At 31.5% G+C, this 14772-nt stretch overlaps 1 non-coding gene across 1 annotated transcript; it reads right to left on the bottom strand.

Moving 5' to 3' along the window:
* Window positions 1-11393: 11393 nt before the first annotated feature.
* Window positions 11394-11466, bottom strand: TRNAS-AGA. Its single transcript has one exon. It is a non-coding gene; the product is annotated as a tRNA-Ser (tRNA).
* Window positions 11467-14772: the final 3306 nt, after the last annotated feature.

Here is a 14772-nt window from a genome sequence, read left to right on the forward strand (position 1 = left end):
GTTTGAACCTTGACTCAACTACTTACCAATTAGGCAAATTACTACTTGTTCTCCCACAGCCTCCCTTAGTGTCCTTTTAAAAATAGAGCTAGTAGTACACCACAGTTGGCTTTTACCACTTTGCAAGGCTCATTGCTAAATTTGGGGGGATTTTATGATCCAGTTGTTAAGCATAACCAGTTAAAAGTCAAATTAAATAAATTAATACATGTTAAAAACAGGTAATAAGTACTCAAAACACTTTTTTAAAGATTTCATTTTAAGGTTGTCTATTTTATCTCTGACAGAAATACTATATAACATTGTATGCATTCCTTCTCAACGTTTGTATGTCACATTTGTAGTATGAAATTGGCTACAACAGGAGTATTTACACCATGGAAAATGGCAAATGCTACAAATCAAGGCTTGGCTTATTGTTTTGTTGGTTTTCTAGACCAGTTGTCTGCAATTTTTTTTCTGTAAACAGCCAGTCAGTAAATATTTAAGGCTTTCCAGTACATATGGTCTTTGTCACAGCTACTCAACTCTTATATTAAAAGTGGGCGTGGCCATGTTCTAATAAAGCTTTATTTACAAAAACAAGCAGTATGCTGGTGGAGAAAATAATAATGCAGAATTAAACTTAATGATGTATCACATCTGTGGCCTTGACATTGTGAATAGCACAAAAAATTGAGGAAGTATTCTTGCAGTAGTCAAAACCTATTATCCAATTCAGTAAAGAAGTTGCTCATGACAGTGATAAATGAATTAAGTTCCAATATACTTCTTCACTGTTTTGCTTTTGTCTTACTAGTTAATTAAACAAAAATATCAACCAACATCCATGTCTGAACTACACTTTTTTGGCAGTGATGTGAACATCTTTCTTGCTGAATCAAATAGTAATCAAGGATTTAGTTGTAGTCTGATTTTGTGAAATTCTGTTGGAAAAAGAATTAAAACTGATAGTAGATATTCAAATAGCAAGTAGGTATAGGTATAGACCAAAAAGCACAGTAAATATTTTAAAATTCATGCTTAAGTCTCCATGTAAAAAACTGTTAGAACTAAAAAATGAATTCAGTTAAATTGCAGGATACAAAATCAATACACAAATGTCTGTTGTGTTTCTATACACTAGCAGTGAACTATAAGAAAGAAATGAGGAAAATAATCCTACTTACAACTTCATCAGAAAGAATAAAATACCTATGAATAAATTTAATTAAGGAGAGTGAAAGACCTATAGATTGAAAACTATACGAAATGAAAGAAATGGAAGAGGACACAAATAAATGGAAAGATAGTCCATGCTCATGGATTGGAAGAATCCATATTGTTAAAATGTCCATTCAACCCAAAGCAATCTACAGATTCAGTGCAACCCTTACCGAAATCCTAATGGCATTTTTCAAAGAAATAGAACAAATAATCCTAAAATTTGAATGGAACACCCCCTTAAAAAAAAAAAAAATCCTGAATAGCCAAGTAATATTGAGAAAGAAAAACAAAGCTGGAGGTGTTATGCTCCCCAACTTTATTTAAACTATGTTTTAAAACAGTATGGCATTGTCCTAAAAACAGACACATAGATCAATGGAACAGAATAGAGAGCCCAGAAATAAACCCATACATTGACCCATGGTCAATTAATTTATGACAAAGGAACCAAGAATATTTAATAGGGAAAGGATGGTCTCTTCAATACATGGTGTTGGGGAAACTGGATCACTCTCTTACACCATAAACAAAAATTAACTCACAGGGATTAAAGACTTGAATATAAAACCTGAAACTATTAAATTCCTGGAAGAAAACATAGTGGTAAGCTCCTTGACATAGGTCTGATGATGATTTTTTGAATCTGACATCAAAAGCAAAAAGTAAGTGGGACTACATCATATTAAAAAGCTTTTCCACAGCAAAGGAGACCATAAACGAAAAGATAACCTACTAACTGGGAGGTAATGTTTGCAAATCATATATCTGATAAGGAGCCAACATCCAAAGTATATAAAGAACTCATACAACTCAACAGCAAAAAAAAAAAAAAAATGAATTAAAAAATGGATAGAAGGTTTGAATAGACATTTTCCAATAGAAGACATACAGGTGGTAAACAGGTACGTGAAAAGATGCTTAACATCATTTATCATTAGAGAAGTGCAAATCAAAACCACAATGAGATATCACTTCACAGTATTAGAATGTCTATTATCAAAAATACAAAAAATAACAAGTGTTGGTAAGGGTCTGGGGAAAGGGGAACCCTTGTGCACTGTTAGTAGGAATGTACATCGGTACAGCCACTGTGGAAAACAGTATGGAGTTTCCTCAAAAAATTAAAAGTAGACCTACCATATGATACAGCAAATTCCACCTTGGGGTATTTATCCAAAGAAAATGAAACCACTAACTCAGAAAGGTACATGCACCCCATGTTAATTGAAGCATTATTTATGAGCCAAAATATGGAAATAACCTAAGTGTCTATCAGTGGATGAATGGATAAAGAAAAGGTGGTATATATGCAGTGAAATATTATTCAGCCATAAAAAAGAATGACATCTTGCCATTTGCTGCAATGTGGATGGAACTTGAGGGCATTATGCTAAGTGAAATAAGTCAGAGAAAGATAAATACTTTATGATCTCTCTTATATGTGGAATCTTAAAAAACAAAAAAAAAAGTTCATAGATACAGAGAACAGATTGGTGGTTGCCAGGGTTGGGAAAGGGAGAGAAATGGGTGAAGAGGGTCAGAAGGTTAAAAAAGAAAATCCAATTGATGTAAAACAGACATAGAAATTTTGACTCATATTCAGAATATTGACTATATATGCATACCTAGATATATGCTAATGTATATGACATAGGTATATAATATGTATGAAAACACAGATGCATACTTATTATTTATAAAATAATGAAAATATTACATGCTAAATCTTTAAGATGAAACCAAATATTAGCATATTCTTAGAAATTTGCATTAAAAAATTAAAGCCAAAACCTAAGAATACCATGTATGACATTTTTACCCAACTATACATTTATAAGCAGGGTACAAAATACTGGTTTAGCTAATTACAATGTAGTAAAAAATTTTAATTAAAAATAAAATTTATGCCATTTCTAAAATTATATTAGAATTATTAACAAAAATTTAATGTTAACCTCCAAGTAGTATTGTGAATTTTACTAACATAAAATTATGTTTCAGATTCAGATCCCTAAAAAGCTAAAGTAACAGTGACTTATTAAGTTTTTTTAATGTGAAGAAGTTTAAAACAGACACAGTAAATGATAGGAGTTAAAATTGTGGGATACCTAAGGTAATGGAAACAAACTGCAAAGTTTTTGAACAACTAGTCATTGAAGAAACACTACCACGTTCAGCAAAGGAAATAGATAACCTTGTGCTTCCAGATTGTTGGAATGAAAGACAAGTGTTTATGTTTTCAAAGCAGTGCAAATTGCTTGAAATGAAAGAATGTAAACTAGAATGTAAGAATTGTTTGATAGTTCAGCATTAAGGAGGGACAAAAGAAAGGCATGTCCATGGATCCAAGGAATGGAGGGCATATTTAGTAACACCAAATGGTACTAATGAAACTACTAGGCAAATTTTTCTGGAAAAAAAAAATTAGGGAACATGATTTTCCTGAAGACTGTACTAAACTTCAAGATTTGTTAAAAGAATCAACTAATGAATCAATTTCCAACTTAGTGTATAAACTAAATAATAAAAATATCAATACCCAGAAGTTTTTAATACTCTTCACAGTTAAGTAAAACATAATAGGCCTTTATCTGATAGTGAGGGGAGCAATAAAATTAAAAGAAGAAAATGGAGCAGACACAGGCAATTGTTTACATGCATGATACAGTGCAACAAGAACAGCTGACCAAATTGCAAAGGAAATTACATAATGGTAGTTAAGAATATTATAAAAGGGAATATCAAATATGTACTGTAATTGATCAGGCATCTACACTTTTAAAGAAAAGCACCTAGCAATTTATTTAACTCAGTTGAATCAATTTCTGTATTGGTAATTGTATTTGTGGCTTTAAAAGAATTGGTGTCAGCCACAGCAGAGTGTATTTCTAGTACATTGTTGTCTCCTTTAAATGATTGTGGCTTTGATAATATTTGAAAGCAAACTTAATTGCATTTTATTATAATGGTGCTTGTACAATCATGGGAAGGAAGTCTGGAGTAGCCACAAATTTGTTAGAAAATTTTCCTGAAGTCATTATTTGACACTAAGTTATCAACTGCGACTCAGTGTCTGAAATAAAATAAGTTAACCATTTAAAAGTATTCTGGATAAAAATTTATTGTTTACCACCAATCCAATAAAAAATTAAATTGAGTTAGAAAGTGTAGCTAAAGAACTCGAAATTGAGATTATTAAAACTTGTTAAGTACTGAGGTTAAGATGAGTGGCATGTCGTTTACAAATTGCCACTGCTGTATGTCAGGCATATCCTTCATTATACATGCATTTTTCTTATTCTTTTTATTCTAGCTTGGCAAATAGATTAGCTAACAATTTCTTGCAAGACCTTGCTTTAATGATGTATATATTCTTGAAGATTTTTAAAAATATTTTCAATCGCATTGCAGTAAAGATCAATTAATACTCAAAGTAAATATATATAAATATTATAAGAGATTTAGAAAATTTTAAATTGGTATTAGAAGGCATGAATCTCATGTCAAAGATTTAAGTCACGTAAGTTTAAAAACATTCTATTTAATAAAAATAAATTTGAAGCTCTGCCTAGGAATTTGTTACTAAAAAGTGTCTTTTATTAGAAACAAAGCATTTTATACCATATGATATCACTCATATGTGGAATCTAAAAAAATGACACAAATAAACTTTTTTACAAAACAGAAACAGACTCAGAGACCTAGAAAACGAACTTATGGTTACCAGGGGTACAAAGTGGGTAGAGGGATAAATTGGGAGTTTGGGATTTGCAGATACTAACTACTATATATAAAATAGATAAACAACAAGGTCTTACTGTACAGCATGGAAAGCTGTATTCAATATCTTGTAATAGCTTGTAATAGAATATGAAAAGGAATATATATGTATAACTGAATCATTATGCTGTACACCAGAAATTAACACAACATAGTAAGTCGACTATACTTCAATTTAAAAACTTATTTAAAAAAGAAACAAAACATTTCAAATTATTTTGATTTATTAGTACCATCTCCTTGACCTTATGAAGAACTAACATTACCATGGATAGCTGGTGGAGGGGAATTGTATCATTTAAGTAAAATTTTAAGACATAAAATTAATTTGAATTGTTTTCAGGAATTTATAGATAATAATGTAAACACAACAATTTTACAATCCCTGTAACCACTCAAAAAGAGGAAAAAAAAGCACTATTGCAGTCAATAGCATTATTCACTGCTAAAGCTAAAAGAAGTTTCATTTAATGAACTTAAGTAAGGTGAGATGTTTATTTGGAAAAGAGTTAGCAGATTGAGGTCATCAAATGATCATACCGTTACCCTTTGCTTTTCTCCTGTATTGAGTCCTTTGTTTCTTCACTCCGGATTTCTCAACATTTCCACCATTGACATTAATTATTTATTCTTTATTGTGGGGGACTAGCCATATTCATATATTCAACTGTAATTCATTTGTAAATATTTTGAAGTATTCCATTGACATATATACCACTGCTATATATTTTATTAGATTATTTCCTTTTTTTTTTCATAAACAATGTTAGGACATCTTTATACTTGTACGATAGAATTGCTAGGTATATGTCTTCAGTTTATCCTTCCATCTACAGTGTGAGATTTTATTTCTCGACAGACTTAAATCTTTGACAATTTGATGAATATGGAATGACAATATCACTGGTTTAATTTGTACTTGTCTAATTGATAATGAGAATATCTTTTTTCATGCTTACTGCACATTTGGGTTTCTTTGCTGTGAATTGCTTTCCTTTCAGTTCAGATCCTTTGTTCATTTTCCTCCTAGTTCATTTGTTGTGGTTATTTTTCTACAGTCCCTCCTGGCACTTGTTCACTGGTATACTTATCTTCCATTGCATAAATACAATTTTTGTCTTGTTTCCCTTAACTTCATTCATACTTCTAAGTAAAAGTCATTCATTTTTTGATTCAATAAGTATTACTGAGTGCCTACTATATGCTATGTACAGTGCCAAGCACTAGGGGATTTTTTTTTTTAATGCTTCATGAATTTGTGTGTCATCCTTGCACAGGGGCCATGCTAAGTGAAGTAAGTCAGAAAGAGAAAGACAAATACCATATGATACCGCTTATATGTGGAATCTAAATGACACAAATGAACTTATTTACAAAACAGAAACAGACCCACAGATACTGAAAACAAACTTACGGTTATCAAAGGGTAAAGGAGAAGAAGGCTAAATTAGGAGTTTGGGATTTGCAGATACAAACATACAAATATATAAAATAGATAAACAACACGGTCCTACTGTATAGCACAGGGAACTATATTCAACAGCTTGTAATAGCCTATAATGAAAAAGAATATGAAAAGGAATATATATATATATTATATATATAAAGGAATATATATATATATATATAAAATTGAATCACTGTGCTGTACACCAAAAATTAACACAACATTGTAAATCAACAATACTTCAATTAAAAAAAAAGTAGAGATGTCCAGTAGGCAACTAGAGGATAGTTCCATAGTCACTAAGAGAAATATCTGACTTTTAAGATATAGTTATAGCAGAGGTAGATTTGCTGTGAAGCTGCTGAAGTTAATCTTCAGGTCTCTTTTGCAAAGAATTATACATTTAAAGAGTTATATTAATTTTCTGAAATTGTGTTAAGTTTAATTTTCTTAATTTTGCAATTGCATAAGATTTAGTTCTCAGAAAACTTTGGATCTGCCTCTGAGCTATATAGATCAAAATCATTAGCATATAGATGGTAAGAGTGACCCTGGGAAGGATGAGATTGCCATAAGAGAATGAATAAAGTAAAAAACAACAGAGGTCTTAGTATACTATGCATTATTTTCTAGGAATGACTATTATTTTTGATTAGGTATAGAGAGAAGCAGGGGAAACATCTTTAAAAAAAGGTAAAAAGAATTTGTGGTCATATGATATACTGATTTAATTGAACTTAAAAGCTTTATATATGAATATTAAACTATTATATAAATTTGCCTTTTTGGGTAGGCCCATAGGAATCATTCTTATATCTATATATGAAAAATTATGACACAACATTGTAAAATGATTATAAATCAATAAAAAGTGTTAAAAAGAAAAAGAAAAAGAAAAATTAAACTTCCAGAGTATTTTTTCTAAATCTTAAAGGAAGAATGAAGATTTAAGTTGAGAAATGTTGTGGTTCTTACTTACATACTTTTATTTATTTATTTACTATTCTTTTTCATGTTCTTTTTAAAAAATCTTTTTTATTTTTTAAATTGAAGTATAGTCAGTTTACAATGTTGCATTAACTTCTGGTGTACAGCATAATTTTTAAGTCATCCACTGTACATACATATATTCCTTTTCATATTCTTTTTCATTATAGGATACTTCTGCATACTTTTAAAATTAGGTAATATTTACTACATATTAAATAATATATAATATGTGTCATATATAATATATATGTGTATCATTTACTCTTTGCCTCAAAAAATCTGTTTTAGTTCAATCAATGGCCTTTTCTTCCTCATTCTTAAAAACTGTCATTAAAAAAAAAACTGTCATGAAAAGGAAATCTTTAATAGTGTCCCATGATCAGAAATCTCTTATATCTAATCTAAATATCTGATTCTCATGAAGAGGACCATTAAAAAAAAATCAGCTTCACTGAGGTATGTTTTAAGTACATTAAGATTCATCAGTTTTAAGTATACATTTCAATGTGTTTTTGACAAATGTGTACAGCAGTGTAACTACCATGACAATCCAGATATATAAGTCTTATCACTGTCAAATGTTCCCTTGTGCCCCTTTGCCATCAGTCTCCTTCCCTAATCTCTTACCCCTGCCCCAGGCAACCACTGATCTGTTTTCTATCATGATCATTTTGACTTTACCAGAATTTCATATAATAGTATGGTCTTTTGTGTCTGTCTCTGTCTACTTTCACTTAACATAATGCTTTTGAGATTATCCATGCTGTATCAGAAATTAATTCCGTTTTAATACTAAGTAGTATAGTTCATTGTATGGATATATCACAATTTATTGATTCACCAGTTGATGGACATTTGGGTTGTTTCTAGTTTTGGGCTATTATGAATAAAGCTGCTATAAACATTTACATACCAGTTATATACCAGTTCATATGGACATCTGTTTTCATTTCTCTTGAGTAAATACTTAGAAGTGCAATTGCTTAGGAGTGGGTGCATTTAATTTTCTAAAAAACTGCCAGACATTTCCAAAGTGAATGTAATATTTTACATTCCCACCAGCAATTTATTTGAGTTCTAGTTGCTCCCCATCCTCCACTGTTCTTGGTATTGTTGGTCTTTTTAATTTTAGTTATTCTAGGGTGTAGTGATATATCATTGTGGTTAATTTACATTTCCCTAATAACTAATGGTATTGTTTATTTGCATTTCATATATCTTTGTTGGTGGAGTATTTGTTCAAATATTTTGCCCATTTTAATGGATTATTTGTCTTATTATTGAGTCACAAAAATTGTTTCTATATTCTGGATGTAAGTCTTTTATTAGATACGTGCTTTGAAAGTATTTTCCCCCAGTCTATGGCTTGTTTCTTAATTTTACTTACCAGTGTCTCTCAAAAAAGCAGAAGTTTGTGTGTGTGGGGGGGGTTGTTTTTGTTTTAGTTGTCATATCTTTTATTTTAGTTTTTAATTGAGGTATAGTTGATTTACGATATAAGTTTCAGGTGTAGAACATAGTGATTCACAATTTTGAAAAGTTATACTCCATCAATAGTCATTATAAAATATTGGCTATATTGCCTGTGCTGTACAGTATATCCCAGTAGCTTATTTATTTTATACATAAGCAGTTTGTACCTCTTAATCCCCTATCTTGCCCCTCACTCCTCCCTCTTCTCACTGGTAACCACTAGTTTTTTCTCTATAATCTGAATCTGTTTCTTTTTTATTCATTAGTTTGTTTTATTTTTAAGATTCCATATATAAGTGATAACATAGAGTATTTGTCTTTCTCTGACTTATTTCACTAAGCATGATACCTCCAAGTCTATCCATGTTGTTGTGAATGGTGAAATTTCATTCTTTGTTATAGCTGAGTAGCATTCCATTGTGTGTGTGTGTGTGTGTGTGTGTGTAATATCTTCTTTATCCATTCATCTGTTGATGGACACTTAGGTTGCTTCCATATCTTGGCTATTGTAAATAATGCTCCTAGGAACATTGGGGTGCATGTATCTTCTCCAACTAGAGTTTTCTCTGGATATATGCCCAGCAGTGGGATTGCTGGATCATATGGTAACTCGATTTTTAGTTAAGGAATCTCCATACTGTTTCTCACCAATTTACATTCCTAACAACAGTGTACTAGTGTTCCCTTTTCTTCACACCCTCACTAACTTTTGTTGTTTATGGTCTTTTTGATGATAGCCGTTCTGACGGGTGTGAAGTGTTGTCTCATTGTGGCTTTGATTTGCATTTCTCTGATAGTGATGTTGAGCATCTTTTCATGTGTGTTGGTCATTTGTATGTCTTCTTTGGAAAGTGTTTATTTGTGTCTCCTATCTATTTTTTGATCAGACTGTTTGATTTTTGATATTGAGTTGTATAATCTGTTTACATATTTTGGATATTAACCCCTTATCGGTCATATAATTTGCAAATATTTTCTCCCATTCATTAGGTTGTCTTTTCCTATTTTATCTGGATGGTTTCCTTTGCTGTGCAAAAACCTTTAAGTTTAATTAGGTTCCATTTATTTATTTTTATTCTTGTTTCCTTTGCCTTAAGAGACAGATTCAAAGATACATTGTTGTGATTTATGTTAAAGAATGTTCTTACTGTGTTTTCTTGTATGAGTTTTATGGTTTCCAGTCTTATATTTAGGTCTTTAATCCATTTTGAGTTTATTTTTGTGTACGGTATGAGAAAATGTTCTAATTTCATTCTTTTACATGTAGCTGTCCAGTGTTTCAGGCATCACTTGCTGAAGAGACTGTCTTTTCTCCATTGTGTATTATCAGATAAGAAAAAGAAATAAAAGGAATTTAAATTGGAAAGGAAGAAGTAAAGCTGTCACTGCTTGCAGACAACATGATACTATACACAGAAAATCCTAAAGGTGCTTTATTTTACTTTGGTGAAAACTATTCTGAAGTTATTCTTGGATATTATAAAAAGGGCTGAGTCAGATACATGTGAACAATTTGCGTTCTTCCCAAACATCTGTTACTCTAACTGGAAATATATATATGTACCAAAGATATTTTCACATAAGCAATTTCTAGTATAGTAAGTTATCATTGTAGGGAATGTACATTTTTTTATGAACAAAAAGTAATTAGGCAATTTTTGTTTGCTAATAGCTTTATTTTCTCAGAATGTAAAAAAGGAAATAGATAAACTCTTGTCATGTAAAAATCTTTAAAATAACGCAAACTATGATCCATTAAGGAAAAATGAAAAAAATATTGAAAATTTCAAACAAAGAATAAAACAGAACAAATCTGTTCCTTGTGGATAACAGCAACATAAATACTACAAATCAAGGAAGGGGATTTCCTGACTTCTGCTTCCAAGCAATTCCAATAAATGAAAGAGGAAGTCATTTTCCTTTTTTAAAAACTTATTGTTGGCAGGATTAATGTACTTCCTTTCACTCTTTTAGGATTTTAAATACATATACACTAATATTACTGAACTTCATAAACCATTGGGATTTTTTGTCAGATTCTTAGTTTGCAGAGTGTTAAATTGTTTCAGTAAAAAGTCACTCTGTTGTAGAAATGTTACAGAGCCAGGGAGATGATGCCTTACCAAGGAGGGAAACACCCAGAACTTAATACTCGACTGGGAGGGATCCCTCCTTGCTCTCGTGAAATAACCGTAAGTTTTGGAGTCAAACTATATTTGCATTTTACCTCTTTGACTTTTTCAAAAAAAATATTTTATAATATCATTTTAAAAATTGAAGTATAGTTGATGTACAATATTATGTGTTACAGGTATACAATATAGTAATTAACAAATTTTAAAGGTTATACTCCATTTATAGTGTTATAAAATATTGGCCGTATCCCCCGTGTTGTACAATACATCCTCATACAGCTTATTTTATACCTGATAGTTTATACCTCTTGACCTTGGAGGAGGGGAGTAATAAGATTTACTTATTTAATAATTTTTCTTAGTGGAGGTACTGGGGATTGAACACAGGACCTCATGCATTCTAAGCATATGCTCTACCACTTGAGCTATACCTTCCCCCCCTTCATCTCTTTGACTTCTTAACATGAGTCAGGACGCAAGTTTCTTAACTTTGCTAAGTCTCAGCTTTTTCCTTGGCAATAATAATAATACTTGGGTGACGGTGCTGTCATGAGTATTAAATTAAATGACCTAGTACTCTGCTTAGCATATATTTTCACATTCAGTAAATGTCAGATTCCTTTCCCACTTCTCCCAGTACCTTCCTCATATAGACTGAAAAGTTTTCTGGAGGTAAACTGCATACCCCACAGCCAAAGCTGATCCATTGGTTCTTCCTCTTTCTTTTTGTAACAGAATGATACAAGTTTGAAAAGTACTGGAGAACAGGAGAACAGATGAGCTGGGGATCTAGGATAAGAAACTAGTTCAGCAGGAAGTGTACACTGTCAGCCCCTTAAGGATCATATGCTCAAGGTGTCCAATCCCATCTCACATGTTTAATACCTCAAATGTCACTTGATGGTAGAAGACTCTCTAGGGAATTCTGTGAGAACAGTACCCAGCTGTAGTGGAAGGCTGACCTGAGAGCACCTTTTAGTCTTTCTCTATCCTTCTTTGTCCTCATGTAATTTAATTATGTCCTCTCTTGCTTCAGCTTTTACATTCAAAGACGCTTATTATTAGTGTCTGTTACCTTAAATTACCAGATTCTGGCCCTCTTCATCTCCTCCTACCTTTATCCTATGAAAGAGACAGTGGTACTGTCTAATTTAAGTTGCTTCAGATTACTCCTCCCTGCTTCCCAACACACCTGCCCTTTCACAATTAATGTCATTCCTAAAAGTAGGAAAAATCTTTTCAAAATGCTCTGGCTATTTACTGGGAAGGTCTCCACATCCCTATTAGCACACAACAGATCTTCAGTTATGTATCTTATGTATTTTGGGAATATTGCAGAAAAATTATCAATTTTTATTTTGAGAATATCTGCCAAAATGCAAAAACACTCTCAGACTGATTACACTAACTTCTGTTATGTCTGTATCACTACTGCCATTCTAATGAAGAACAAAATGAGATTAGGCTTTCTATACTGTTTATGCACTGTATTAGGCCTTGAGAATATAAAAAGTACAAGCTTTAGACCTCATACTTAAGTCACAAGGAAGGCAAACTAAGATTAAGACTCAAAGTCTCTAATTCTGTTTTTTGGCATGTACAAAAATTCTGTTACATGATGCATTGGATCTATCTCAGGCATAAAAATACACAGCATTCTCTCTGATTCTATATATAAAACATATTCATATATATGTAGTATATTTAACTTAGACTATAACACCTATCAAATAATATTTCATTGATTGGTTGATTTCCAAAAGCTCATTCTTTATTCTGCTCCCTTTTTTTCATGCATTAATTTGAGCCTGCTCAGATGTATGTACAAACTCTTTTTTGTACTTTCTGTTAAAGTATCACTCAGATGCAGCACCATCAAAAGTAAGAAAAATGCTCAGTCATTTACACTCTTTTCGGGAAAGAGTTCTATAGTTAGAAGAAATAATTAAATGTCTTTATTGTTTAAGCCATTGTTACATGGATATTCTAGTACTTGCTGCTGAAAGCACCATTAAAGAAATTCAGTTTATAGCTGAAGTTTCTGACCTAGATGGCTTTATTTAGGTGTTCTTCCAGATTTTCAGAGACTAGATCATTTAAATCTTACGTAAACATTTCAAGAAATAGAAAAAGTGGAAATATTCTCCAACTCCTTCCATAAGACCATGATAGTGTTGATACCAAAATAAGATAGGAAGAGAAAGAAAAAGGCCAATCTGATAAAAATTCTAAATAAATTTTTAGTAAACTGTATTTAGCAGTGTATTGAATAGATAATATACATTATGTAGTTGGGTTTATTCCAGGAATGCAAAGGTGGCTTAACATTCCAAACAAAACAAACTATCAATGTAAATTACCATATTAACAGATTCGGAAGAGGAAAAGCTATGGTCATCTCAGTAGAGATAGGATGTGCATTTGAATTCAGTACCCGTTCATGATAAAAACTCTCAGCAAACTGAAAAGGAAACTTTCCTAATTTGTTAATGGAAATCTACAAAAAACTTAAAGGAAAATCATTTCCATCATGAAAACTAGAAGGATTCTCTCTAAAACCAGGAAGATAAGGATGTCTACTATCACCACTTCTAATCAGCAGAAAATCCTAGTCAGGGGAGTAAGTCAAGGAAAAGAAATAAGAGATGTAAGAATTGAAAGGGAAGAAACATTGAACAGTACTATACTTATCTTCATTAGCAACCTCCAAATATATAACCACAAGTTATTAGATAATAATTGAGTTTAGCAAGATAGCTTAATATAAGATCAATACAAGATCATATATATATATATATATATATGTATATGCATGACTGGGACATTGTGCTGTACACCAGAAATTGACACATTGTAACTGACTACTTCAATAAAAAAGTAAAATTTTTTAAAAAAGGATCAAATGCATTTCCAGGCTTCAGCCACAAGTGATGAGAAAGAATTTAAAATGCCATATACAGTAACATTAAAAATAAAGTATGTAGGAATAAATCTAACAAAAAAATATATATATGAGAAGGAATTTTAAATTTTATTGAAAAACATTGAAGAAAATATAAATGAACAGAGAAATATACCATATTCACATGTAGGAAGATGCAATATCAAGATATTCATTTTTCCAAATTGATCTATAAATTCAATGCAATCCAATCAAAAGACCAACAGTATTTTTCTAGGAACTTGATAAATTGATTCTAAAAGTTGTGGTAATTAATACACTGTATAGTATTATTGGTACTAGGATGGATAAATCAATGAAACAGAATATAGGGCCTAATAACAGATCTCAACCTATAAGGATTAATTTAATATATGATTCAAGATGACATTTCAGATCACTGACTGATGAGTTATTCAGTAAAGAGTGTTGGGATTATTGGCTATTCATATGGAAAAACAGGAAATACTGTCCTACTCACATCAAGATAAATTACGTGTTCAGTAAAGTCCTAATATAAACAGCACCACAAAGCAGAGAATAGAAGGATTTGGAGCTGAGAGACAGTAACTCAATAATTGGTACAATACATTCCACCTGGTACCAATTGGTACCATACCTTCCATCTCTCACCTGGATTAAGGTATGCACAACTGCATTAGCCAGCTTCATTATGTCTCGTCTTCCGTCTTGTCCCCTCCAGTCCATTCTCTATGCCAATAGAGTACATGCTCTAAAATGAAAATTTTATTGTTACTCCCCAGCTTAAAATCCATTCAGGACTTCTCTTTATCCTCTGT

This window comes from Camelus ferus, chromosome 12, assembly GCF_009834535.1.
Source record: "Camelus ferus isolate YT-003-E chromosome 12, BCGSAC_Cfer_1.0, whole genome shotgun sequence".
NCBI lineage: Eukaryota > Metazoa > Chordata > Mammalia > Artiodactyla > Camelidae > Camelus > Camelus ferus.